Raw genomic sequence first — 27208 nt, 5'->3', positions numbered from 1 at the left:
GGGCTCAACACACACACATAAAGAGGAACACAACCAAAAGCAATTCAATTTGCATAGCACGCGCGCAAGAAAAAAAACCACATTTAATATTTATTGAAGTGATACAGAGCAAAACGATTTATGTTTGTAAAAGCAGCGCATTTAATTGTGCTTATATATATTTCCATTTAACTGGTAATATCTTTCGGAAAATTTAGAAAAAACGATTATTATCTAAATGTAGTAAATTTGTTGTGTTGCAGGCCATTGAATTGGTGCATAGACGTACGCATTAAATTGCTTCTTTGAGATAATCATTGAATTGATGAAGAGAGATTCGAATTCTTAGCAGACGAGAGCAGCGCATTAAATTGGGTTTATATAGGTACATGAATATAGAACAATTTTATTGTTCATTAGATTGTGAAAACTCACAATCTTTGCATTGGAAATTATAGGAGTGCACATTGAATTGTGCAAGCGAACTATTAATTTGGCGACAAGCATACAAATTAAATTAAAATTGAGACGTTGCTTCGAAACTTCAGCCGAGGTATTGTAACAAAGTTTTGCGTTCGGTGTACGAACGTATTTAAACCAAAATGACTGAATTCAAGCCGTTCTTATGCGATGATATAGACAAAGCGTTACTGCATAATGAGTGGGAAATATGGTCCCGATCCTTGTCTCTATTCCTTCAATCTGAAGAAATAATTGACCCTGTTAAGCAAAGGAACAAACTACTGCATTTAGGGGGGCCCCAATTGCAAGAAGTTATATTCAATATTCCGGGTGCTCTTGTAGAAGTTAACGAGAATACCAAAAATGATGTTTTTAATATATTCCTGCGAAAATTGAATGATTTTTTCTCACCCACACGTAATTCCACCTTTGAGAGGCATTTATTTAGGAAATTATGTCCGTCAGAAGGAGAAGATTTCAATAAATTCTTGTTGCGACTGAGACATCAAATGTCCAAATGTGATTTTGGATCAACTAAAAATGAAATAGAAAGTAATTGCTTAAAAGACAAATTAATTGATTATTGGGCACCGTCTGAACTTAAAAAACGACTTCTTGAAAAAGAACAAAATTTAGATGAAGTTATTGGAGCGTGCCAGGTGCACGAACAAATTAACAAGCAGTCGCAAAGTATGGTGGCAAAACCAGATGGTGAGAGTGTCAACAAGATATCGTTGAAAAACCGACAAGAAAAAGATAGTTCCAGTGAATGTGGCAGATGCGGTAGGTTGGGACACAAATACTACGATGATAGTTGCCCGGCCCGAAAATCGAAATGCAATAAATGCGGTCTGATAGGCCATTTCGCTAGGAAGTGTAAGACAAAGGGCCAAAAGCGTAAGCCGGGGGAATATGAGCGTGGCAGCCCAAAAAAGCGTCGTTTCAAATCTTCCACTGTAAAATACATTGACGAAGAAACAGATTTTATGGAAAATAAGTTAGCTGATACGGGGTGTTTTAAAGTAAATTGTTACGGCCAAGAAGATGAATTTATTGAATGCTGCATTGGGGGGCATGCCATTTCTATGGTGATTGACTCAGGATCGCGTTTCAACCTGCTCAGCCATGACAAATGGATTGAGTTAAACGAGAAAAAGGCTGTTTTATTTAACGTTCGTACACAATCAGCGAATCAGTTCAAAGCATATGCTGCGAGTCAGCTCCTCAAAGTCCTTTTCGTCTTTGAAGCACCGATAACTATTGGGGGCGATAAAGAATTAATTGCAACATTTTATGTAATTGAGAACGCGACACAATCTCTTTTAGGTCGTGAGACAGCAATAAAATTACACGTTCTAAAACTAGGTCGAAACGTGAATAGTATTGAAACTGTAAACCCATTTCCCAAAATTAAGGATACCAAAATAACCTTATCACTAGACCTTTCAGTGAAACCCATACAACAGCCTATGCGGCGAATACCCATTGCTCTGGAGGAGAAGGTTGAACGAAAATTAAATGAAGCACTTAAACTGGACATCATTGAGCCAGTGGTGGGACCAAGCCCTTGGATCTCACCAATTGTGATTGTCTTTAAGGAAAATGGGGAAATGCGTATGTGCGTCGATATGCGCAGGGCGAACCAAGCGGTTCTTAGGGAAAATTACCCATTGCCAACGTTTGACACGTTTATGACTAAATTAAGGGGCGCAAAATTATTTTCACGGCTCGACTTGAAATGGGCGTATCACCAGCTCGAATTGGATGAATCCTCAAGAGAAATTACCACATTCATTACGCACAAAGGTCTTTTCCGATATAAAAGATTAATGTTCGGTATTAACTCAGCCCCAGAATTGTTTCAACGAGTTTTAGAAGGACTATTATCTCCTTGTAAAAACTGTCTAAATTATATCGATGATGTTATAGTTTTCGGGGAAACAGAAACGGAACATGATGAGGCTTGGGAAAAGTTATAGAAATTTTTAAAAATAATTGCGTTTTATTAAATCATGAAAAATGTGTATGGCGAGCAAAAGAATTAAAGTTCCTGGGACATACCTTGTCCGATGAGGGTATATTACCAGACCCAGGGAAAATAAAAACAATTCAAAGCTTTAGAGCACCAAATAGCAAGGAAGAGATTAGAAGTTTCCTGGGCCTAGTCACGTATGTTGGTAAATTTATCCCAGACATGGCTGATATAACTGAACCATTGAGAAGCATACTGAAAACTAATTGTAACTTCATGTGGGGGCCAAAACAACAGACTTCCTTTCATAAATTAAAGACGCTTCTTTCCAGCATACCAAAACTGTCGTATTTCAATCCAAAACGTAAGACTAGGCTGATAGCGGATGCGAGTCCCGTAGCTTTAGGAGCTGTCCTCATTCAGTTTGACTTGAGTGATGATCCACAGATAATCTCATTCGCCAGCAAAAGTCTTTCAGATGTGGAGAAGAGGTACTCCCAAACAGAGAAAGAAAGTTTAGCTCTTGTATGGGCGGTGGAGAGATTCTATTATTATTTAACTGGTCTAGAATTTGAGCTTATCACTGATCATAAACCGCTAGAAGCTATTTTTAAGCCTACGTCCAAACCTCCGGCTAGGATAGAAAGGTGGCTTCTGAGGCTGCAATCTTACAAATTTAAAGTAATTTATCGTGCGGGGAAAGAAAACATTGCGGATTCCATTTCGAGGCTTTGCAAAATTGAGAACACAAGCAGTTTTGATGAGAACGGTGAACAAAATATATTTCATATAATATCGAACTCAACTCCGTCTTCCCTCACTATCTCCGAAATTGCCAAGACGAGTGCCAAAGATGAAGAGATAAGAGCTACACTCGAATACATTTAATACGATTCCTGGCCAACGGACTCAAAAAGTAGTTTTTACCCTTTCCGCCAGGAGCTGCTGGCTGTTGGTGAAATAGTATTACGCGGGACTCGAATAGTTATTCCAAAGGTTCTTCGGCCGAGATTGTTAGAACTAGCACATGAGGGTCATCCAGGCGAATCAGCTATGAAACGGAGAGTAAGAGCCAAGGTCTGGTGGCCGTTCGTTGACAGAGAAGTGGAAACTTTTGTGAAGAACTGCCGGGATTGTTTGGTGGTCTCAAAACCTAATAACCCTACCCCGATGAACAGACATGCGTTCCCGAATGGTCCCTGGCAATGTGTGGCCATGGACCTGCTGGGGCCGTTGCCTAACAATGATTATATATTTGTGCTTATCGACTACTATTCTCGTTACCAGGAAGTAAAATTTTTGCGTAAAATCACTTCAGAAGCTATTATCAACGTCTTGAATGAAATCTTTTGTCGGCTCGGTATACCTACATCAATTCGAGCAGACAATGGAAGACAGTTTGTGAGCAGTGAGTTCAAAAATTTTTGCAAGGACAACAACATCGCTTTGATAACGACACCGCCCTATTGGCCACAATCCAATGGAGAAGTGGAAAATATGAACCGGTCATTGGTGAAGCGTTTGAAAATAGCACACAGCAATAAACGTAATTATATTCAAGAGATTCAAAAATTCCTGTTGATGTACAATGTGACTCCTCACAGCACCACGGGTTCACCGCCAACCCAATTAATGTTCAATCGGGTAATAAGGGATAAAATACCTGGAATTGAGGAAATATCAGAAGATATGATTGACTCGGCAGCAAGAGATTTAGACACTATCAACAAACAAAAAGAAAAGGATAAGGGGGATAAGAAGAGACGAGCAAAGGTATCGAATATAGTACCAGGAGATAAAGTACTGCTACGTAATGTGGCCCTCCCGCATAAGCTGACACCAACTTTTGACACGACCGAATACGAAGTCTTAGAGACAAACGGGAACGAAGTCATCATAAGGAGCGGTGACAAGACCGTTCGGAGAAATATAAGTCACGTAAAAAAAGTACCAATCGCTTTCACTGCAGTGGATGAAACCGATTCTTCGACACCACCTCCAGAAACATCGCTCGAAACTGATCTTCCAATAAACTCAAACTCGACGTCACCACCTCGTGCAACACTTCAGTCTAATTGTACCGAAACGGAAAATTCTAGGCCCGAACCTCACTGCGAAGCTGAGAGACCAGACACTCAACCTAAGCTTTGTTTGAAGCTGCAAAATAAGGGAGGGATGTGGAGACCTGTATCGGAGCAAAACTAATATTCATGGTAACCCTGGTGTGGAATATAATATGTTGTAATATATGGGATTATTTTGTATTGTATTGGATTGCATTGTATGGGATTGTACTGTCTTGTAGTGCGTGTGCGGAAGACATATATTAAAGTACCAATTAAATATATATACAAATATTGTGTTCTTATTTAATACTAAAGGCTAGGTTTCTACAGCCTCCATGAGCTTACAAGAAAAAATAAAGCTTTTGAATGGAAGAAGGAGCAAGAAGTGGCTTTCCAAACATTGAAGGAGCGTTTGGGCACTGCCCCAATGTTAGCATATCCGATTCCAGGAGCAACATTTATTCTAGATACAGATGCGAGTGGATATGCTATAGGAGGCGTTTTATCACAACTGGTCGATGGACAGGAGAAGGTAGTTGCATATTACAGCCGTTCGATTGGAAAGCCAGAGAGGAACTACTGTGTTACGCGGAGAGAGCTGTTGGCATTGGTAGAGTGCATTAAATATTTTCACAAATACCTCTACGGCCAGCGATTCCGTGTCAGGACAGATCACGCAGCGTTGAAATGGCTTCTGCAATACCGTAATCCGGAAGGACAATTGGCACGGTGGATCGAGCGACTACAAAGATGACTTTTCCATTGAGCATCGAAAATGTAGTACCGATGCAATGTCACGAAGGCCATGTAGTTTGGAATGCAAGCACTGTTAAAAGGCCGAGGCTAAAGAAGACATTATAGATGTCCGGCTAAAGACTACAACGTGTACGGATGAATGGGACAAGGAACAACTAAGAAAGTGTCAGCTAGAAGATACAGATTTGTCACATGTTATACAAGGGCTCGAACGAAACGAAAGACCAAGCAGAGAGGAGATGTCAGCAGAGAGTCCCATTGTGAAGTCATATTGGGCACAGTGGAACAGTTTAGAATTGATATCCGGTTGCTTGCATCGAGTATGGGAGAGTGAGGATGGTCAATGCAAGAAGAAACTGATAGTTGTTCCCAGAAAGAGGATTCCTGACGTGCTCAGCGAGCTGCACAATGGTCCAAGTGGAGGTCATCTTGGAATCACGAAGACACTCGAGAAAATTAAGCCGATATTCTATTGGGTTGGTTGCCGTCAGTCGGTCACCGAGTGGATTGCCAATTGCGAGGTATGCAACAGAGCGAAAGGGCCCAAAACCCGAAGTCATGTCCAGATGAAGCAGTATATTTCAGGTGCATCATTTGAAAGGATCGCCATGGATGTCGCAGGTCCATTTCCTACTAGCAACCGCGGAAACAAATACGTACTGGTGGTTATGGATTATTTCAGTAAATGGCCAGAGGTATACCCAATCCCAAACCAAGAAGCAGAAACAGTAGCAGAAGTGGTTAAAAACGAATGGGTTGCAAGGTATGGTGTACCAATGGAGTTACATTCTGACCAAGGCAGGAATTTCGAATCAGCTGTGTTCCAGGAAATATGTAAATCATTGGGCATTCGAAAAACACGGACAACTGCATTGCATCCTCAGTCCGATGGTATGGTGGAACGATTCAATAGAACATTGGAGGAGCACTTAAGGAAAGTAGTGGACAAGTTCCATAAAGAGTGGGATACCCGCATATCATTATTCTTGATGGCTTACCGATCAGCAGTGCATGAGACAATGGGCCAAACCCCTGCAAGTAGTAATTTTTGAAAATGACCTTCGATTGCCAGCTGATTTGAAGTATGGGATAGATGCCGATGCGGAGAGGAATGTCAAGAAATCCACTGGTGTCTTGGAAGAAGAGCTGAGAGAGATACATGATTTGGTAAGGCAACGAGCAAAGATTATGAGTGACAAGATGAAAGCGAGGTACGATAAAGCAATTAATTCAGAAGGGTTTCAGGAAGGAGATTTGGTGCTGCTATACAACCCACAACGAAAAAAAGGTTTGTCCCCGAAATTGCAGTGTAACTGGGAAGGCCCATACAAAGTTGTAAAACGGATCAACGATGTAGTGCACCGCATACAAACCACTACCAAACCACGAACTAAAATGAAAGTGGTTCATTTGGAGAGATTAGCAGCGTTTAGATCGAGAGATTTGTCTGATCGGGACGATCAGACTTAGGTGGAGGGCAGTGTCACGGATATTAGCATCACTAAGCTATACCATCACTAAGGCGATGCTAAGCGATATTTACGTCAATAATCAAATCATGTATACACATATATAAGGCAGCCGAGAGATGTCACACACAGATGCATTTACTTATACGCCTATGTGTGCGCGAGAGACTGTAAACTACAAACATTCACATGAATAATTCAATCATTATGTCCACACATATGTAGGTACACGCAGCTGAGAAGCAAGGCACAACAATATGCAGACATCTTATTTGAGATGCTCCTAAATTTAGGCAATTATAATTGTGGAAGTGTCGCTCACACATTCAAGCATGGGGTATGAGAGAAGCTATAAAATCGTGCAATTTTAGTGCTGAGAAGTTTTAGAGCTTATGGACAATGCTAGTAAATTCTAGAAGATGCGAACGAGGAAACCAGAAAGTATAAAAGCCCGCAGATGTAGAGGCGCTGGAATTCAGTTTGATTTGAGATATCGATTAAGACGCTATCTAGCGAGCAAGAGCAGTATTATTTTGAATAGTAGAGTTTCAGTTGAGCTATCAATCAGTTTGGTTATTAAGCAAGCTATTCGTTGCACAATTTGAGTGTTATTGTGAAGTACTTTAATAAAGGCCATTTAGCATTATTACATATTGGAGTTATTTATTCAACAGTTTAGTGATCGAACTTAGCAGAAGGTTGCAAATAAGAGGATTTGCAAGTAAATTCGTTACAATACATATATCATCTGATTTTCCTATTGTTGTGGGAGAGATCTTCCTACCGCGCATTGTTGTTGCCTTAAAACTAAGTTCCGATACACATGTGCGCAGTGGTCAGTGTCCGCTTTAAAATTCATCCTAGTACTATTAGGGGTGTTCGCTATATGAAGCATTTCCAAAGTAAATCTTTTATTATAATTTCTCTCCTCCTGTAAAATAGTTATACTGTTTTCACACAGAAACTTAATGATCTCATTTCACCTTCTAATGAAATTGTAAATTTTTTGCTTTCGCACAGAAGTAACTGCTCGATTAGTATGAAGAATGAAATGTCAAGCGAATAAAATGACAATGCTATATGACAGACAATCATGGCGGAACGATACAAGGTGGCAGGCTCCTGCGAAGACAGTCACCTTGTAGCGGTGCAGGGGCTTACGCCGATCGCATATGATACTAATTAGTCAGATGGGAGTGGGCAACCGCGCTCACCTGACAGATGTGGTCGAATGCCATCGGTAACCAGGAACTGTTACCTCCTAATCCAGGGTGTCATGCGTCACCGTGCCCATTGGACTGGTTTGCAGCCAGGAGGTCCACAACACCGGCTGTATTATAACGGCGCCTCCCCAACACCGGGCCACCTTGGGGAGTAACCATGGCCTTACCGCGTCAAGGGGCTCTGCCGCAGCGGACCAACCCAGTTCCCCAAATTAAAGCATTGAAAACAACGCTTGCCATGTCAAGCAAGTTGTCGAAAGAAAAACATGAGCAACAAAAAAACTAACAACAACAACAAAAACAAAAGCACAACAAAAAAACCGGCTCCAAGAAGAGCAGCGAGCAGAGAATCAGTAGGCCACGCACGTACTCCAGGCAATTCCTGGACAGCCTCAAAATAGAGGAGGCAATGTGCTTCTTAGAGCATCAGATGGATGAATCCCCCTCCACAAGCACTGGAGTGTACAGAGAACCGCCTCTTAAAACCGCGAACCCCAAGGGCAACACCAAAACCCAAGGAGAGCAGCGCGGGCCCGAAGAGCATTCCAATCAGGAAGCAGAAAAACCCGCGATCCCCAGTGGACCCCTATCCACTGGTGAGCAGCGCGGCAAGGTAAAAAAGGAGAGCAGAAGGCGGCGGCAGGCAACAAACCCGCAATCCATGGAGGGCCCAGTACCTCCATTGCGCAGCGCGGGCCGCAAGAGAAAGCAAAAGAATTGACTGCCAGAGAGCGAGAAAAGCTGACAAATAGAGGCTACGACGGTGCACCCAAGTACGAAAACCACCACCCTAGCAGTCCCTCTAGAGGGTCGAGTAAGTCTAGGCGCTCACCGTCGGAGCATGACTCATGTAGCAGCTCACAGAGCAACTATGGAAAGTCCCAGGAAGGGAAAAGTAAAGAGCGGAACCCGGAGGGGTGGAAGCGGCCTAACAGAAGGCACAACAGAGACAGGCAACCTGCATTTCCACCATGGGGCAGTCAAGGAGCGCTGGATGATAAGAGGCGCTTTGGACTAAGTGGAGCTGGGGTAAAAATATATCTCCGATATCTCGAGGAGGGCCTGTCGCCCAGGGAGGCAAGAGCCAGGGCAGATGAGCGCAGGCATGAACCAGACCACGGGCAAAGAAAAGCCAATGCTCAAAGAGGAAGAAATGATGGAAGAAGAGCACAGCCAGCGGCAGCTGACCAGCATGCGCCCGCTCCCGCTGAAAAGCGCAGGATCGGGCAAATTACGCCGGAGGAAGCTTCATGTTCTAAGAGGCAACGGGCCCACGCTCCCAGGAACACTGCATCCACGGGCAGGGATAATCAAGCCAGGGCGACTGGGGTACCCGCTGAGAAGGCACCAAGGCAGCAGAGCTATTCGGAAGCCCTTAGGGGTATCCGAATAGCTGTTCTAAGTAACTACCCAGCGAAGGCCCTAAGTCAAGAGGACCTGACGAATCTCCAAGAGCTCATAATGGACGGAGTGTTCAGGGGATGTGGGCATGCCCTAGTTTTTTGCGGGGTATCCTTCCGAGCAGGGCTCCTCCTCGTAGACTGCGAGAGAAAACGGTTAAGTGGCTCGTCGAAGTGATACCGACTCTTGAGGAGTGGACAGGGCCACAATTATGCACGAGACGCGGGGATGAAATACCGCCAACGCATAATGTGACTATGTTCCTCCCCAGAAGTGCGGAACGCCCCAAAGAGTTTGCGTTACGGCTCCTCGCCAATCAAAATAAAGGCCTCAGGACGCAGAGATGGCGCGTTATTAATTGTAGCGCAGAGGAAACAGGCCTACGTCTCGACGTGGGCATAGACGAGGAATCGTATCAAATTATACGCAGAAACGGACTTAAGCTGCACTATAGGTACGGCCTGGTCCTAGTGAGACCCTGGAGGCAGAGGCAACCAGGGAAAACTGAGCAGCCGGAAGACAAGGTGGAGGCAGAGGGCACCGACAGACGCGAGCTGTCGGACGAGAATATGACGGACGCGAGCACCGATACCATCAGGGCTCGCGAGACCACAAACCCTCACACCGCAGCAAGCAAGAAGGACACAATCGTGCAGCCTGGGGATGAACGAGAAGTCCCAATCACACAAGAGCTCATCGAGGGCTTCGACCTCTAGGAGCTGGAGCTGAATAGGCGGGACGAAAGCGAGAGCGGATGACGATGATCCGATGAGGCCGGCCGGGCCAAAATGACCGGCACAATCATAAAAATAGCTCAGATCAACCTCCATCACGCCATTGCAGCCTCGGCTGTACTGGTGAGGAGGTTCGCATCGCCCTAATAAAAGAACCTTGGGCTTACAAGGGACAGGTGAGAGACCTTAATGTGAGTAATAACAAAGTTATTTGGGATCTCTCACAGCAGAAACCAAGAGCATGTGTAATGCTTAAAGCAAATATTAACTATTTTTGCATTACAGAATTTTTAAGTCGGGATCTGGTGGCGGTGCAGATCGAGGCAAAGGTGAATGGAGACAACACCAGCATTGTGCTGGCCGCAGCCTACTTCCCGGGGGACGACAGCACAGTCCCTCCAGTTAACGTGCAGAAGCTAGTGGAGCACTGCAGAAGAGCGAAACTTCCGTTGATCATAGGAAGCGATGCTAACTCCCACAACACGGAGTGGGGCAGCAGTGATACCAACCAAAGGGGTGAGTGTTTACTAGAATATATAGTCAGCAACGATTTGAATATATATAATGTCGGGAGCAAACCGATGTTTGTTACGAGAGTCAGGGCAGAGGTCCTAGATATAACACTTGGCAACAACCTAACTGAGAATATGATCTCGAAATGGAGAGTCTCAAAAGAACCCTCCCTATTGGATCACAGGATCATAAGGTTTGAGCTGGATGCTGTATCGGGGCAATCCAGCCCTAAAAGAAATCCCAGGAAAACAAACTGGGGCAGCTACAAAAGTATCATAGAGACTAACCCGGATAGTCTCAGAAATAAGAGCAAAAGCACTAACTGTAATGAGTTAGAGGGCAGAGTGAATAGAGCAAATCAGATAATGATAGATGCGTACAACTCCAGTTGCCGAGTCTCCCTAGTTAGGGGTAAGAAGGCAACCCCCTGGTGGTCGCATGACCTGACACCACTAAGAAAGAAAGTCAGGAAACTCTTTAACGGGGCAAGAAGAACCGGCAACTGGGAGGAATACACTCAAAATCTAACAAAGTACAATAAAGAGATAAGGAAAGCTAAGAGGGAAAGTTTCAGAAATTTCTGTGAGGGAATTTCTAGCACACCTGCAGCGGCAAGGCTCCATAAGGCCCTAGCCAAAGAGCAGAGGGAGATTAACCTAGCGATTAGACTCCCAGATGGTACTTATACCGGAACGGTGGAGGAGCAAGCGAGGGCCCTGCTACAAACGCATTTTCCGGGTGCCTCTCCGCAAGTACCGAAACCTGTGTTCCCCAGAGTGAAACCAACCCCATCAGACTGGCAATTGGCCAACTCCCTCTTCAGTGAGGCCAGAGTCAAATGGGCAGTGGAATCCTTTGAGAAATACAGATCTCCGGGGGTGGATGGCATCTACCCGGTGCTAATGCAGCAAGGGACACAGATTATCCCACATCTGGCCAGGATCATGAGAGATAGCCTGGAACTAGGATACATACCCATCATGTGGAGAAGAGCAAAAGTGGTTTTCATACCAAAAGTAGGAAAAAAGGACTATTCGCAGCCAAAGTCCTCCAGACCAATAAGTCTAACTTCCTTTGTCTTGAAGGCAATGGAAAAGATATTGGACCAAGAAATTAGGTCGAACGCCCTCAAGAGCTGGCCCCTACATCATAGCCAGCATGCGTACAGAGCGGGTAGGTCCACGGACACAGCTCTGTACCAATTAACATATGAATTACAGAGGGCGTTCGAAACAGAGGAAACAGTGATTTGCGCTTTCCTTGACATTGAGGGTGCTTTTGACAACACATCTCACGAAAGCGTAAACATAGCACTGTAGAGAAGAAGAATTCAGATGCCTATCCAGAGATGGATTGACAATATACTCCGCACAAGAATCGCTGAAGTCCATGTAGGCAACAGCGCAGTTAAGGTTAATACCACGAGGGGTGCCCTCAAGGAGGTGTTCTATCACCCCTTCTGTGGAGCCTAGTAGTGGATGAACTCCCGCAAAAGCTATCTGACAGTGTGCATAAGATGCCAGGGATATGCTGACGATATCGTCATAATTGCAAGGGGTAAATTCGAGAGTACGCTCTGTGACATAATACAGAGAGCATTGAATATTACAAAGGGATGGTGTGCCAGTGTAGGGCTTAACATCAACCTATCTAAAACGACCATCATCCCTTTCACCAGAAGAAGGGCCCTACCGGCCCTGAGAGCAATTACAATAGATGGCGTGGCACTAGAACATGGAACCGCGGTGAAATACTTGGGGGTCATTTTTGACAACAAGCTCCTATGGAAACAGCACTTCGACTCCACGAGAGCTAGGGCCACGAGGTCCATCATGATATGCAAACGTTTAGCAGGCAAATCATGGGGCTGTAACCCGCATGTGCTAAGATGGATGTATACCATGATAGTAAAACCTATGATAACATACGGTTCGATAGCCTGGGCATCGAGAACAACTCGGGCGACGACGAGGCAAGCACTGTCAAAACTTCAGCGACAGGCATGTGTATGCATCACGGGAGATATGCGCACATGCCCTACAGCAGCGCTGGAGGCTATCCTCGATCTGACCCCGCTGCATACATCAATAGAGCAGTCAGCCAAGCGAACCCTCCTGAATCTTGCTAAGGAGGGCTCGGGCATAGGTAAAGTCATATCGTCCCGAAACATGGAGGAATGGAGAGAGAAGATCCCAATCTCTCAACTCCCGAGGGATGATATCCTCAGGCAGATAGTCTATGAGAGAAGGTACAAAGTAGAACTGGGAGACAAGGGTACGTGGGAGGAAAGCAGAATTGTGTACATTCATCAGCTAAATAGAATAGTATGGTATACCGATGGCTCGAAGACGCCAGAGGGGATTGGATCTGGAGTCATTGGACCCAGAGCCAAGATATCAACGCCTCTGGGAGCACACCCGAGCATTCTTCAAGCGGAAGTATTCGCTATAAGCCAGTGTGCTGACCTGAACCTTCAGCGCGAATGCTCCAATGAAACAATTGCCATACTCAGTGACAGTCGGGCCGCCCTCAAGGCGCTCTCGGCGTCTGAAATAAAATCAGCACTAGTCCTTGAGTGCGTTGAAAAGCTAAATCAACTAGGAGCACACAACAAACTGTTGTTGGCCTGGGTTCCTGGCCACAGGGGAGTGGAGGGAAATGAGCAAGCGGACAGCCTGGCAAGAGAGGCAGCAACGACACGACCTATTGGTCCTGAGCCGTTCCTGCCAGTAGGCCCGCAGGAAATCAGAGGGCATCTACTAGTAGAAGAAAGGGAAAGAGGGAAGAAAACTGGCGCAATATGCCAGGCCTGAGGCAATCTAAGTTAATGCTATGGGCTAAAACACAACTCGATATAGGGCACTAATGGGCCTCTCGAAAGATAACCTGACGATCCTAACAGCTATTCTTATAGGACATTGCAGACTGAACAGCCACATGCAGAAGCTGGGCATGCTATCGAACAACACATGCCGATTTTGTGATCGATCAGCGGAGACGGCGGAACATATGCTCCTGGAATGTGACGCAATCTTAAGACGTAGGGCTAAGGTTTTGGGCTCACCATGGCCGGAGCATTCTCATATCAAATCCCTCAAGCCAGGTGAACTGCTAGGGTTCATCAGAGAAGTCGGCTTGGATAAGGTGCTGTGAAGCAGTTGAGGGCACAATAGCCCAGTGGTCACAGTGCGATCCTCAATTAATTATCTATCTATCTATCTACAAGGTGGCAGCATGGTGACATACCTACATACATAAATAAGAATTCCATGTACTTTGTTTTTGTAAATTCGACGGACAAATGTCAAAATCGTACTGCGCCGGAAGTTGATGTATCAAATCAAATAAAAAAAGGTTATAATCAGCTGTTTGATGCGGTCACCTTGTATCGTTCCGCCATGCAGACAATGACATTTACTTTAACAAATGACATTTTTAAGCACTGAACACACCTAAAACTAAGAAACTAAACGCTCTCAACAGAGTTGCATTGTGCTTTTGACTTCATTAGGCATTCGATTAGCTACTAATGAAATAATTATAGATTCGAATTTTGTAGGGAAGATTGAGCTCAATAAGCATCTTAATGTAGAAAACTGCCTTTATTATTCAATAAGCCGTCTGTGTGAAAACAGTATTACATTATCCAAGTCTGGATAATGCCCCGTATCTTTACAATGGGCTGACAAGGCCGTCTTATTTTCTGAATAATTGTTTGTCACCATTACACGGAATTCTATAAACAACGTCGGATTTCTCATGCTTTGGTATTTTATCTTTTGTACTGCTGTAGACCTTTCTAAGAGTGTGTTTATATGTCGATGCTATTTGGTATTTTTCCCGATTGTAAAGATTTGAGTATTTTATTCGGTTCGTTACGCCCGGCACATGTACTACTGATTTATACATTTTATCTCCCGAAGTTTGTCTAATTTTATCATTGTTCAACCTGATCACGGAATTTCTGAGCAATTTGTTGATTATCTTTATGGGAATTCATTATTTCTCAGAGTTTCTTTGACAATTTCGATATCCTTCTTGTGAAAAATCTTGTCACTTATTGAGATAACTCTTCTTATGAAGTTACTCGCCGTATTTATAATAGTTCTATTTTCGTGTTTTGAGTTAAAGTTTATGAGTCTACCTGATGCGGTCGGCTTATTATACCAGTCAATAAGCAGCTTGTTATTCTTCCTTATAACAAGTGTATCCAAGAATGGTATTTTTCCATCCTTTTCTAATTCTATTGTGAATTTTATTGATTTGTTGCAGCTATTAAGATTCTGAAGCATATTTTCCACCTCCTCTGTTTTAACAACCGCAAACAAGTCATCCACGTACTTAGTTAGTAAGCGGGGTTTGTTGGTGGATTCCATTACGAATTTGTATAATAGTTCCTCCATTACTATATCCGCTACGACAGGTGCTGCTGGCGATACCATGGGCATCCCCGAACCCTGTTCATATATTTTATCATTGTATTTGAAATATCGGTTCTCTTTAATGCAAAACTTGATAATTGTTATAAATAGTTCCTTTGGTATACGTGTATGTTCTTTTATATCATTCCACTTAGAGGAAATTATCTCCAAGGCCAATTCTACTGGAATGCTCGGAAATAAAGAAACCACATCAAATGACACTAAAGACTCATCATAATGAATAAATGTATCTTTTATTTTGTTCCTAAACTCAATTGAGTCTTTAACGTTATATATCTGCATAAATTGTAGGACGGCGAGTTTATGGACGAGCAAATCGGTCGGAGAGGTACCCCTTCTTTATGGATTTTTGGCAAACCATATATTCGTGGAGGGTTTGCACTTTTGCAGACCAGATTATTCTTTTCCCTTAAATCAATTATATTCAGATTGAACATTTTGTTAGCTGACCTAATCATGTGAAAACGACTTCATAGCTTAAAAGGACATTAAGCGGAAATGTGAAGCTTCTCAAGGCCAAAATAATGACATATCAATTTTAAAAATCGGACGTCAAATAACCAAGTTACAACGAAAAAACCTTTTTGGCTGTATTTCGAAGGATAAAAAAAAAATTTAAAAAATTTTTCCGAAACCCTCTCAACATAATCTTCAAATTTAGGGGCGAACATTAGCAACTTTTTTTCTACCCATTCTAATGTATATGCTAAGCAAAGAAGAGGAAAGTAAAAGAAAGAAAATGAAAGAAAGAAAAGAATCTGAGAAACAGATCGAGTTAGATGAAGATATACAGATAGAGCCAAGGACCGATATATTCGAAAAAGTTTTGCTCATAGTTCGATTTGGTTGAATTTGGTATATAAATAGCCGTTTGCCTAGATTAGGAATTACTATTTTTTTCGGGAAGTGTACCAGGGACCGATCTATTCCAACAAATTCTACTAAACGTTTGATTTGCCTAAAATTTGGTATATTGGAATATCTTTGCCTAGATTAGTATTTATGAAACTTTTTTCCAGGAAATGGACCAGGGACCGACTGGGAGTGGGATTGAGACTGGAACTAGAACTGTAACTGGGATTGTGACTGGGACTGAAACTGAAACTGGGATTGGGACAAGGAACAAAACTGGGTGGGGTGAGATAAGAGTTAAAAACTTCTTAAGAGATATGCAGATAGACCAAGGTTAGGGAAGAACAACATCTGCGGGGTCCGCTATCTATATAAAAGAAAGTAATGGAGAGGTAGCTTAGAACCAGGAGACGGACATAGGATACTTTTTATCACGTTAGGGCCTTGAGATCAAAACGTGGACCTAGGTAATCCTGGGATGTGTTTGTACAATATGGATATCAAATGGAAGCTGTTTATGAGTACTTTGATACGGGGTGCCCCTGGGTGACTAGGGTCTCGAGATGTAGGTTAAAACCTGGACCGGGGTACCCCTAGAATGTGTTTATAGAATATGGATAAAAAATGAAAGCTGTTCATAAGTGCTTTAGTAGAGGGTAATTTTCATGCCCCTGGGTGACTAGGGTCTCGAGATATAGGCGAAAACGTGGGCCCGTGTACGCCTAGACAGCGTTTATACAATATGGATATCAAATGAAAGCTGTTGATGAGTGCTTTAGTACAGGGTAATTTTCATACCTACTGGTGACTAGGGTCTCGAGATATAGGCAAAAAAGTGGGCCGGTGTACGCCTAGATAGTGTTTATACAATATGGATAACAAATGAGAGCTGTTGATGAGTGCTTTAGTACAGGGTAATTTTCATACCTACTGGTGACTAGGGCCTCGAGATATAGGCCAAATTGGGACCCGGAAACCCCTAGAAAGTGTGTGTAATATAGATATCAAATGAAAGCTGTTGCTGAGAGCTTTAAAGTAATTTTCATTGTCATATTCGATTTAGTCGCTTCAACCCGCCAAAACTTATAAATATGCATGCGAAGCTGAAATAAGACAATTAATAATACTCACATACCTATTTACATACGTCTAATTCGATTTGCCTGAAATTTGGTATATAAATTTGCATATATTAGTATTTACGATCCTTTTTTCCGGGAAGTGGACCAGAGACGGACCGGGACTGGTATTTGGACTAGGACTGGGACTGGAAAAAAATACATACTACCCTCTGGGACTGGCAATAAGGGATGAAGAAGAATGAGAAGAACTTGAGAAAAGAGAAAAGACAGAAGGAGAAGGAGGCGGAGAAAGAGATAGATTGAGACGAAGATAGAGATAGATGAAGCGAAAAAGACAGAGGAAGGGGTGAGTAAAAGGATTAGGAAGACGTGAAAAGGGGGGAGAGCAGAGTTAGGTGAAAAAAGGTTATTCAAATGTAAGCAGATAGAACAAATTTAGGGCAGAACAATGTCTGCCGGGTCTGATAGTATATATATATATCAGTTTCGGTGTAATTTCAAGAAAAGCCGTGTAGAAATAAAAATTTTAGGCAAGCCTTCATCTTAAGCGCAAGATTTTTCCTGGGCTCCGCGTGGAGTGTGAGCAGAATAAAAAAAAATAGATGTAAAAAGAATCAGTCCAATTCTAAACAAAAATTCCTTGTGAGTTTTTCCATTCCTCCTTATTCTGAACAATGTTCGAAAAAGCGGAAACCGGTTATGGAAAAAAGGTAGGTATTATGAATGTGAGTGGGAGGGAGTTTTCTCTGCCATTTCTTAGGAGCCTTTTTACTTGTTAAATTAAAGGGAATGCATCAAAATAGTTAAAGTAAATTGGTTCTTTTAAGCAAAAACAATTATTTGTACAAATTTGTGCTAAAATATGTTCATTCTACACTCTAATACGTTTGTATGAAATTAAGATTAAAATGGGGGTAAATTCCTGTTGAAATAATTTTTTGGTGTAAAAATGCCCATTTTTTGTACGTATTCGTGTTGAAAATAAAAAAATGGACAATATTACTATAAAAAAAAACGTGTAATTTTTTGATTTACACCCGAAAAGTACGTAGTTTTACGCAGGAAGTGTGCAAAAGTATACATGCTTTGTAATTTCACACAACAATGTGTAAATTTCGTTCACTTATCGTATTTTCCTTCAGGTAACTATAAATTTTCATTTTCTGTGAAATCGACGCCTTTGTTGCCTCTTGGTGGAAAAAAGTGAATAAGCTTTCAAATATAATTATAAATAGGTCAATAAGCTATAAAATATACATATCTCAATATAAATAAGTGAATAAGCTTTACAAATATATTGGAAATGTTTGTGTGTAAAGTGTGTGTTCAAATCAGTTCTGCAAATTAAGGAGTCCTCATTTGCATTTATATGCGCATAGGGAACTGAGTTCCAATTTGTTTGAATGTTTGTTTCCAAAATGCAATAAAAATTTTTCAAGCTAAGTACTATGTCTATGCAGTCCATTTTTCAAAAAATCATTCTGCTAAAGACGCCAAGGTTGAAGATGTCACCTGGTGTGTACCACAAATTCAATTGTTCGATGGCTTCTTGTGACTTTTTCGCTACAAAAAATTAGGCCCTTAGTGTTTAAAATTGGGCTCTTAGGGTGTAAATATAAGCAACTGGTGTGTACAATTTTAGGCATATAATGTCTAAAGTATTACACATTTTTTGCGTAAAATTCAACAAGAGATTTATAAAACTAAACATGTGTAATATTACACATTTATAGTGCTTAAAGTGTTGCCTACCATTTTGGTGGTAAATTTATGATTTTCGCAATAGAGTGTACTTCTTTATTTTAAGTCGAAAAGTATATGATAAGCAACGGAACAGCTCTTGGTATATTTGATGCAGCCATCCAGAAATTGCACAAAGATTTTTTAAGAAGGCTCAAATAGATTTAGGCATATAACGAAATACGAATTCAACTCGACTTGATAGCCAGAAAATTGCTCTTCTGAATGGAAGCAGGCAACTCTAGGGGATTTGTGTTATCCCGCCGTCTTCTTATTATGCTCCTCTGTTGATGTTGCTGTGGCACCAATTCAGTACTGATTTAAGTCAATACCATATTGTAACGAATTTATTGAAATTCCGCTTATTGCAAATCTTCCAAACTGTTGAATAAATAACCCCAATATTGAATAATGCAAAAATGGCCTTTATTAAAGAATTTCACTTGAAAGTACTACTTGAAAATAACACTTATATTTCGCAACTTATTGCTTGCTTAAATCAAACTGACTGTCGTGCCTCAACTATTGCTGCTTTTATACTGTGCGGTTTCCTCGTTGACAAGGCGCTTCTATTTCCAGAACTTACTAGCAGTGCACGGACTTTACCACTTTATTGGTAGATCTACCAACTTTTTAGCCCATTTTCATTTTCTACCACTTCTACCACCAAAGCCCAAAAATCTACCAACATTTGCCTTTGTAAGGAAATTAAGAAACGATTCAATTTCGAAGACGAAAAGTTACACCTTTTGGAAAATGTTGATGAAAAAAATATAAATTCTAGTCAAATGACAATGATTGTTCCCTTACTTAAAGCTTTTCCATTTCACAAGACTTCCATAGAAATTCTTAACAACTATTATCATTAATGTTATATGATAATGTTATATGATAAGGAAATAATAGAAAATATATTTTCCGACGATATTCTTAAAGGATGGATAAAATTGGGAACTGAAAACTACCTCACAGTAGTGCAGCCGCAGAAAGGTAGTTCTCTAATGAACGACATAAAAACCGCCAAGCGTAATGGATTAAAAATTTCAAGCATTTCCAATCAAATATTAATAAAAGAGTATTGTATAGATTTGTAGAAGGTGATTTTGTCCCTTGTATTTAATAATACCTATATGGAACCAGATTTTTCTTTTGTTTTTTCTGACAATTTTTTTTGTTGAAATTCGGTTCTTATTTTGAAAAATTTGTGCGCAAATTCAAACTAGAAAAAAATTTGTTTATGAAAGAAATGTAGTAAATGAGCTCGCAAATACTTTCCTGCTATATTTTCATCATTTTTTTATGAATAATTTTGAACGAAAATAAAAAAAGTTTTAAGTAAGCGATAACATGCCAAAGTCGGTTATTTTGCGGCAGAAAAATACTGGTACATTGGAAAATTGTTGTAATGAGACGTACCGGTAAAGTTTCCTCAGTATTTCAAGCTCAAAATACAGGAAAAAAGCAAGTATGATATAGGCATATATACAAATTTACATGAATTTTTTGGTTTTGCTAAAATTTTTTTTAAGTGTTATTTTCGTGAAATGTGCTTTATTTCTTGAAAAAAAATCTACCAACTTCTACCACTATTTAAATTTTTCGTCTACCAACATTCTCTTTTTAAAAGTCCGTGCACTGCTTACTAGTCAGTTATCAGCTGTAAAATTATTCAGCTGTAACTACAGATGCACGATTTATAGCTTCTCTCATAGCCCATGCGCGTGTATATGTGAGTGATACTTGCACAAATGATTGCATACTTTTAGGGGGTATCTCAGGTATATGCATGTGTTTGTACGTCACTCTCCGCTGCTTGTATGGACATATGGGTAGACATAATGATTGATTTGTTTATATAGATACAAGTGACTGCTTATTATCGGCTTAGAGATGATAGTATCCCTTAGTGTTGCTAATATTCGTCACACTGTCCTCCACCTAAATCTGATCATCCCGATCAGACAAATCTCTCGATCTAAACGCTGCCAGCCTTTCCAAATGAACCACTTTCATTTTGGTTCGTGGTTTGCCAATGGTTTTTATGCGGTACACTACATCGTTGATCCGTTTTACAGCTTTGTATGGGCCTTCCCAATTACACTGCAATTTTGCGGACAAACCTTTTTTTTAGTTGTAGGTTGTATAACAGCACAAATCTCCTTCCTGAAAACCTTCCGAATTAATTGCTTCATCGTATCTGAATTTTTTCTTGTCACTCGTAATCTTTGTTCGTTGCCTTATCAGATCGTGTATTTCTCTCAGCTCTTCTTCAAAAACACGAGTGAATTTCTGGACACTTCTCTCCGCATCGGCATCTATCCCAAACTTCAAATCAGCTGGCAATCGAAGGTCATTTTCAAAAATTACTACTTGCAGGGGTTTGGCCCGTTGTCTCATGCACTGCTGATCGGTAAGCCATCAATTAAGAAGTCCACTCCAATTATGATTTCATCAAAAAACTCTGCCATTATAAAATTGTGTACTACCGTGACGTTCCCAATTGCGACTTGACAGGATACTTCTCCTAGAACCGTGATGTCTTCTCCAGTGGCTGTACGCAATCTTGCTCCATGCAATGGTCTTATTTTCTTGTTGACTAAATCCGCTCGAATGATGGAATGAGATGCACCCATATCTACAGTCAGTAAACGTTCCTTTCCATCCACATGTCCTCCGACAGTAAGATTGTTTGATCTTCTTCCAATTTGTGAGATAGAGATTATGGGGCATTTAATAGAGGGAGCCAGCTGTCGCCCCTTGGGGCTGACTCGCTTTAGTTTAACGATTGACTGGTCTTGGAGATCTGCTCATCTCCTTCAGCTCTGCGTTTACGACCACCCATGGTTGGAACTGTTAGGGTTGGTAATGCAATAACGCGCAATGTGCCCTGGCTTTCCACACCTAAAGCATTTGACGGCATCATTATTCCTCTGCTACGTACCCTTCAAAGCCTCCAAAATTGTGACTACCCACTCTGGGCTTTCTACTTCCACACGATGAGCCTTATATATTTACTCAATAGGGAGGCAGTTTTCTGAGTCAATGCATTTGATACCGTTTCAGCAAATTTCAACTTTAGATTTTCGTATGTAGCTCGCTTCATTTCCACGTCCCGTATGCCATTTATAAAACTCTGGATTTTTACCCTCTCGGTGTATTCCACGGGTGCGTCCGCATTTGCGAGATGAGCCAATCCTTCAACATCCGAGGCAAACTCCTGCAAAGTCTCATTCGCTCTTTGGTGAAGGTTTTGCAACTCAATTTGGTATATCTGCTTTCTATGCTCGCTTCCATAACGTCTCTCGACAGCGGCCATCAATGCTTCATAGTTGTTCCGCTCTCCTTCGGGAATCGTCTGTAGGATTTCGGCTGCTGGCTCCTTCAATGCTACGAATAGAGCTGCAACTTTATCTTCAGCATTCCAGTTGTTCACTGCTGCGGTCTTCTCAAACTGTAGCTTAAAGACCTGGAAAGGAACAAAACCGTCAAAGGATGGTGTTTTTACCTTTGGATTTCTTGCTGAACAGCTGGGCGATTTAATTACAACTCCTGTATACGACCTCTCAAAGCATCCACCTTGGCTTCGATCTTTTCCTCAAACTGCGTTATTTTCTCGTCCATACGCGCTTCGAGTGTAGTGTTATGCGTTCCTCTTGTTCTTTCAGGTGTGTTTCCATCTTTGATGTTATACGTGTTTCCTGTTCTTCCAGTTGAGATAACATTTGCGAAGACATTTCTGTGCTTCCATCTTGGATGTCCTGCGATTCCAGTTGAGTTTCCATCTTGGATGTTACTGTCGACGTTTGTGCAGATATTGCAGCTAATATTGTGTTCAAGTCTGTGTTCGCCATTGTCTGCGGTGTTTCGTTTTTCTCCTCAATTTCTGTTGTTGATGAAAGACATACTCTTCCACGTTAATTCCTTCTGCTTCCATTGCCTCTCGTAGTCCCTGAAGTTTGAGTTTATTGCCGGTTGTATTCAATCCACAGCTCTCCAACTCCTTCTTGAATTGCAGGATCTTCAACTCACTCCACTTTGCCATGTCCTTGTTGCACTCGAAATCTTCGGAATTTATTCAACAATTCCTCTTCTGACACCAATTGTAACGAATTTACTGAAATTCCGCTTATTACAAATCTTCTGCTAAGGTTCGAGTCACTAAACTGTTGAATAAATAACTCCAATATTGAATAATGCAAAAATGGTCTTTATTAGACTACTTGAAAATAACACTTATAATTCGCAACTGATTGCTTGCTTAAATCAAACTGATTGTCGTGCCTCAACTGTTGCTGCTTTTATACTGTGCGGTTTCCTCGTTGACATATTTCTAGGCACTATTATTTCCAGAACTTACTAGTTAGTTACCAGTTATAAAATCACTCAGCTGTAACTACAATCAATCTTACCAATAAATGCTACTTTGGACTAGATAGGCAATTGAAAAGTAAAGTCCTCTCTGGGCGAACGAAAATCATACTCTACAAGTCACTTATCGTACCCGTCCTGCTATATGGCGAGAAGCATGGACCATGACATCAGCAGATGAAGCGGCTTTGGGAGTGTTCGAGAGAAAAGTTCTTCGAAAGATTTATGGACCTCTACGCGTTGGCGATGGCGAGTACCGAAGAAGATTTAATGATGAGCTGTACGAGCTATACGCAGACATCAACATAGTCCAGCGAATTAAAACGCAGCGGCTGCGCTGGCTAGGCCATGTTATGCGAAAGATGATCCTCCGGCCAAGAAAGTGTTTCTATCGGAACTCGCCTATGGAAGCAGAGGTAGAGGGCGGCCCCCACAGCGTTGCCATATATTTATTTTTCCAAGTCGTCAGACGCCGCCCAAAAAATCGTAAAAAATCGTCATATCTATGGCAACAATCAAAGTTAGGACGAAGTTGGGTTATTCGCCGGAAAACAAAATGGGATCGGCGGACTTCATTCAACAATATTAACTTTAAAAGCGCTTTTCTGAAAATTGTCTCTGATTGTTATTTTTTGTTGCCACATACACCGTATAAAATCGTTTTTAATTCGTTTCGTTTTATTTTATAACAAAAACATCTTAAAAGATAAATTTTGTATTACATACAAAAGGTACTTATTTTCGGTCATTTTAACAATTATTTTGCTTTTGTTTTCTTTGAGCTCGAATCGAATCACGCATAAACTCCTATAACATTTTAGTTTCTTAGTTATACATTTTCGCGTTAATTTTTTTTAGCATATTTATTTGCGGTTCAATATTACGATAGGAAAAGTTATTCAATTTTAAATAATCTTGGGCTAGCAATATTCCTTTTAATATATCAGTTTCCAGACGGTTTAGGATTTTTATTTTGTTTAAGTTTATTTTATAAAAAAATTCGTTCTACATTCGCTGATGAGTGTGGCAAGCACATTAGATCGGCAACAAATGTACATAAATTAGAAAAAGCGTATGTAGAGTCAGCTCTTTTGATAGTAAAAATAGTTTTCCAAAAAACTTCTGGAGGAACCTTAGAAATATCTTCAAAATATGTCTCAAATTCTAAAAACTTGAATTCCCTATACTCGCTATCAATATCCTGCACAATTTTCTGATCGATTGTATGCGAAAAATGTTTCAAGACCATATGCAAAGAATCAATTTTTTCCAGCAATTTCTTGGGATCCGCGAAACTTAAGTTTTGTAGAACAACATTTTTAAAATCAAAACGCTTTCTAATTTGATCACACAGTTCAATATAAAAAATAATACAATCTTGTTTAAATTTGGCTTCTTCTTGCTCGGAGATGTTAGAGGCGATAAGCTTATCCATCGCACAAGCTCCTATATAAATCTGATCACTTTGCAATATATTTGATATTGTACCGCTTAGCATGGCCTTAGTATCGTTTAGTGATGGTATAGCTTAGTGATGCTAATATCCGTGACACTGCCCTCCACCTAAGTCTGATCGTCCCGATCAGACGAATCTCTCGATCTAAACGCTACTAGCCTCTCTAAATGAACCACCCTTCTATTTCGTGGTTTCCCAATTGTTTGTATGCGGTAGATGGCATCACTGATCCTTTGACAACTTTGTACGGGCCTTCCCAACTGCACCAAAATTTGGAAGGAACACCTTTCCGCCGGTGAGGGTTGTACAACAGTACCAAATCTCCCTCCAAGAAATCTTCCGAATTATTCTTGTTGTCGTACCTGTATTTCATCTTACTACTCATTATCCTGAATCGTTCCCTCGCACTCTGTTGCTTGGCCAATGAAGAACTACTTCGCAGAGCTTGATCTTGACGGATTGACTTTGCATCATCAGTATCGTCTTGACGTTTCACAATAGTAGTACGCACTGGCTTGAAACCACCCTTGCATTCTTTCTGGAAAATTCTTTCAGTCGTTTTAGTGCGTACATTAGGTTTTGTCAATGCCAGTGTTTTTCTGGCAGGTACTTTTGCGATGGATAAGCTTATCGCCTCTAACATCTCCGAGCAAGAAGAAGCCAAATTTAAACAAGATTGTATTATTTTTTATATTGAACTGTGTGATCAAATTAGAAAGCGTTTTGATTTTAAAAATGTTGTTCTACAAAACTTAAGTTTCGCTTTATTTGGCCCATTCGATCCATCAACCTTTGCTCGATCTACTTTCCTTGACTTTCGTGGTCTCTGTCGAATCTCCTCCTTACGGCCACCCACATTGTTGGAACTATTAGGACCAAGATCGCAATGACGTGCAATGTGACCGGACTTCCCGCATTTGAAGCATTTGATAACCTTTTCATTCCGCTTTTGCGATCCTCTCAGCGCCTCCAATATTGCGTCTACCCACTCTGGCCTTTCTACTTCCACACGGCGTGCTTTGAAAACTGGCTTACACAGAAGCGACGCTGTTTCGTGAATCAGAGTTTGTGACACCGTTTCTGCGAATGTTGGCTTTGGGTTTGCGTATGTAGCTCGCTTTGTTTCGACGTCCCGTATGCCATTTATAAAGCTCTGAATCTTTACCCTTTCAGGGTATTCCACGGGTGCGTCTGCATTCGCTAAATGTGCTAGCCTTTCAATATCCGACGCAAACTCTTACAATGTTTCACCAGGCCTCTGGAAGCGGTTCAGCAACTCCATTTGGTATATCTGTCTCCTATGCTCAGTTCCGTATCGTCTCTCTAGAGCGCCCATCAATGCTTCATAACAGTTCCGTTCGCCCTCTGGAATGGTTTGTAAAATCTCAGCTGCAGGCCCTTTCAACGCCATGAACAGTGCAGCAACTTTATCTTCAGTATTCCAGTTGTTCACTGTTGCGGTCTTCTCCTGTGATTCAATCTTCGCTGTTATACGGTTCTCCTGCGATTCTAGTTGTTTTTCCATCTTGGATGTTATGCGTGTCTCTTGCGAAGCCAGTTGAGATGACATTTGTGACGGCAGTTCTGAAATGCGTGCCTCCTGTGCCTCCACCTTGGATGTTATACGTGCCTCCTGTGATTCCAGTTGAGATGCCATATATGTCTTCTGTTCTGCCAGTTGAGATGACACTGTCGATGTTTGAGCAGTTATTGCAGCCAATATCATGTTCAAGTCTGTGCTGGTAATTGTCTGCGATGTTTCGTTTTTCTCTTCAAATTTTGTTGTCTCTCCGCCATCAAGATGAAAGACATACTCTTCCACATCAATTCCTTCTAATTCCATTGCCTCTCGTAGTCGTGCCTGAAGTTCGAGTTTAATGCCGGGTGAATTCAATCCACGGTTCTCCAACTCCTTCTTCAGTTGCGGGATCTTCAATTCACTTAACTTTGCCATGTCCTTGTTGTCCTCTGGAATTTATTCAACAATTCCTCTTCTGACACCAATTGTAACGAATTTACTTGCAAATCCTCTTATTTGCAATCCTCTGCTAAGTTCGAATCACTAAAAATAAATAACTCCAATTTGTAATAATGCAAAATGGCCTTTATTAAAGTACTTCACAATAACACTCAAACTGTGCAACGAATAGCTTGCTTAATAACCAAACTGATTGATAGCTCAAATGAAACTCTACTTTCAAAATAATACTGCTATTGCTCGCTAGATATCGTCTTAATCGAAACTGCTTGACAACTCAAATCAAACTGAATTACTTCTTACTCGCTTGCGCCGCTTTTATAGTTTACGCTGCATACATCTAGGCTCTTCTATTTCCAGAACTTACCAACTATTTCGTGTGTTTATAGTTATCATTAAGTTTCTACTTGTTTCCAATTGTCTACTTTTCAGCGTCTCTCAGATGTATGTGAGTTTGTAGTTTACAGTCTCTCACACACACATAGGCGTATAAGTAAATGCATCTGTGTGTGACATCTCTCGGCTGCCTTATATATGTGTATACATGATTTGATTATTGACGTAAATACCGCTTAGCATCGCCTTAGTGATGGTATAGCTTAGTGATGCTAATATCCGTTACAATGTTTTTATAATCTATAATTTCTATGTTGTCTAATGTTATACATTCCGGCTTTACAAAATTATAAAATATACTTAAATAAAGTATTTTTAT

General features: G+C 41.2%; 1 protein-coding gene across 5 annotated transcripts in view; it reads right to left on the bottom strand.

Moving 5' to 3' along the window:
* The window catches only part of dia (diaphanous related formin 1), a 506452-nt gene that overhangs the window by 173579 nt on the left and 305665 nt on the right, over positions 1-27208 (bottom strand). The window lies entirely within an intron of this gene.

This window comes from Eurosta solidaginis, chromosome 2 (genome assembly GCF_040869045.1).
Source record: "Eurosta solidaginis isolate ZX-2024a chromosome 2, ASM4086904v1, whole genome shotgun sequence".
NCBI classification, from domain to species: Eukaryota; Metazoa; Arthropoda; class Insecta; order Diptera; family Tephritidae; genus Eurosta; species Eurosta solidaginis.
Note: the sequence above shows the minus strand (reverse complement) of the source record. Positions and strands in the feature narration are given on the sequence as shown.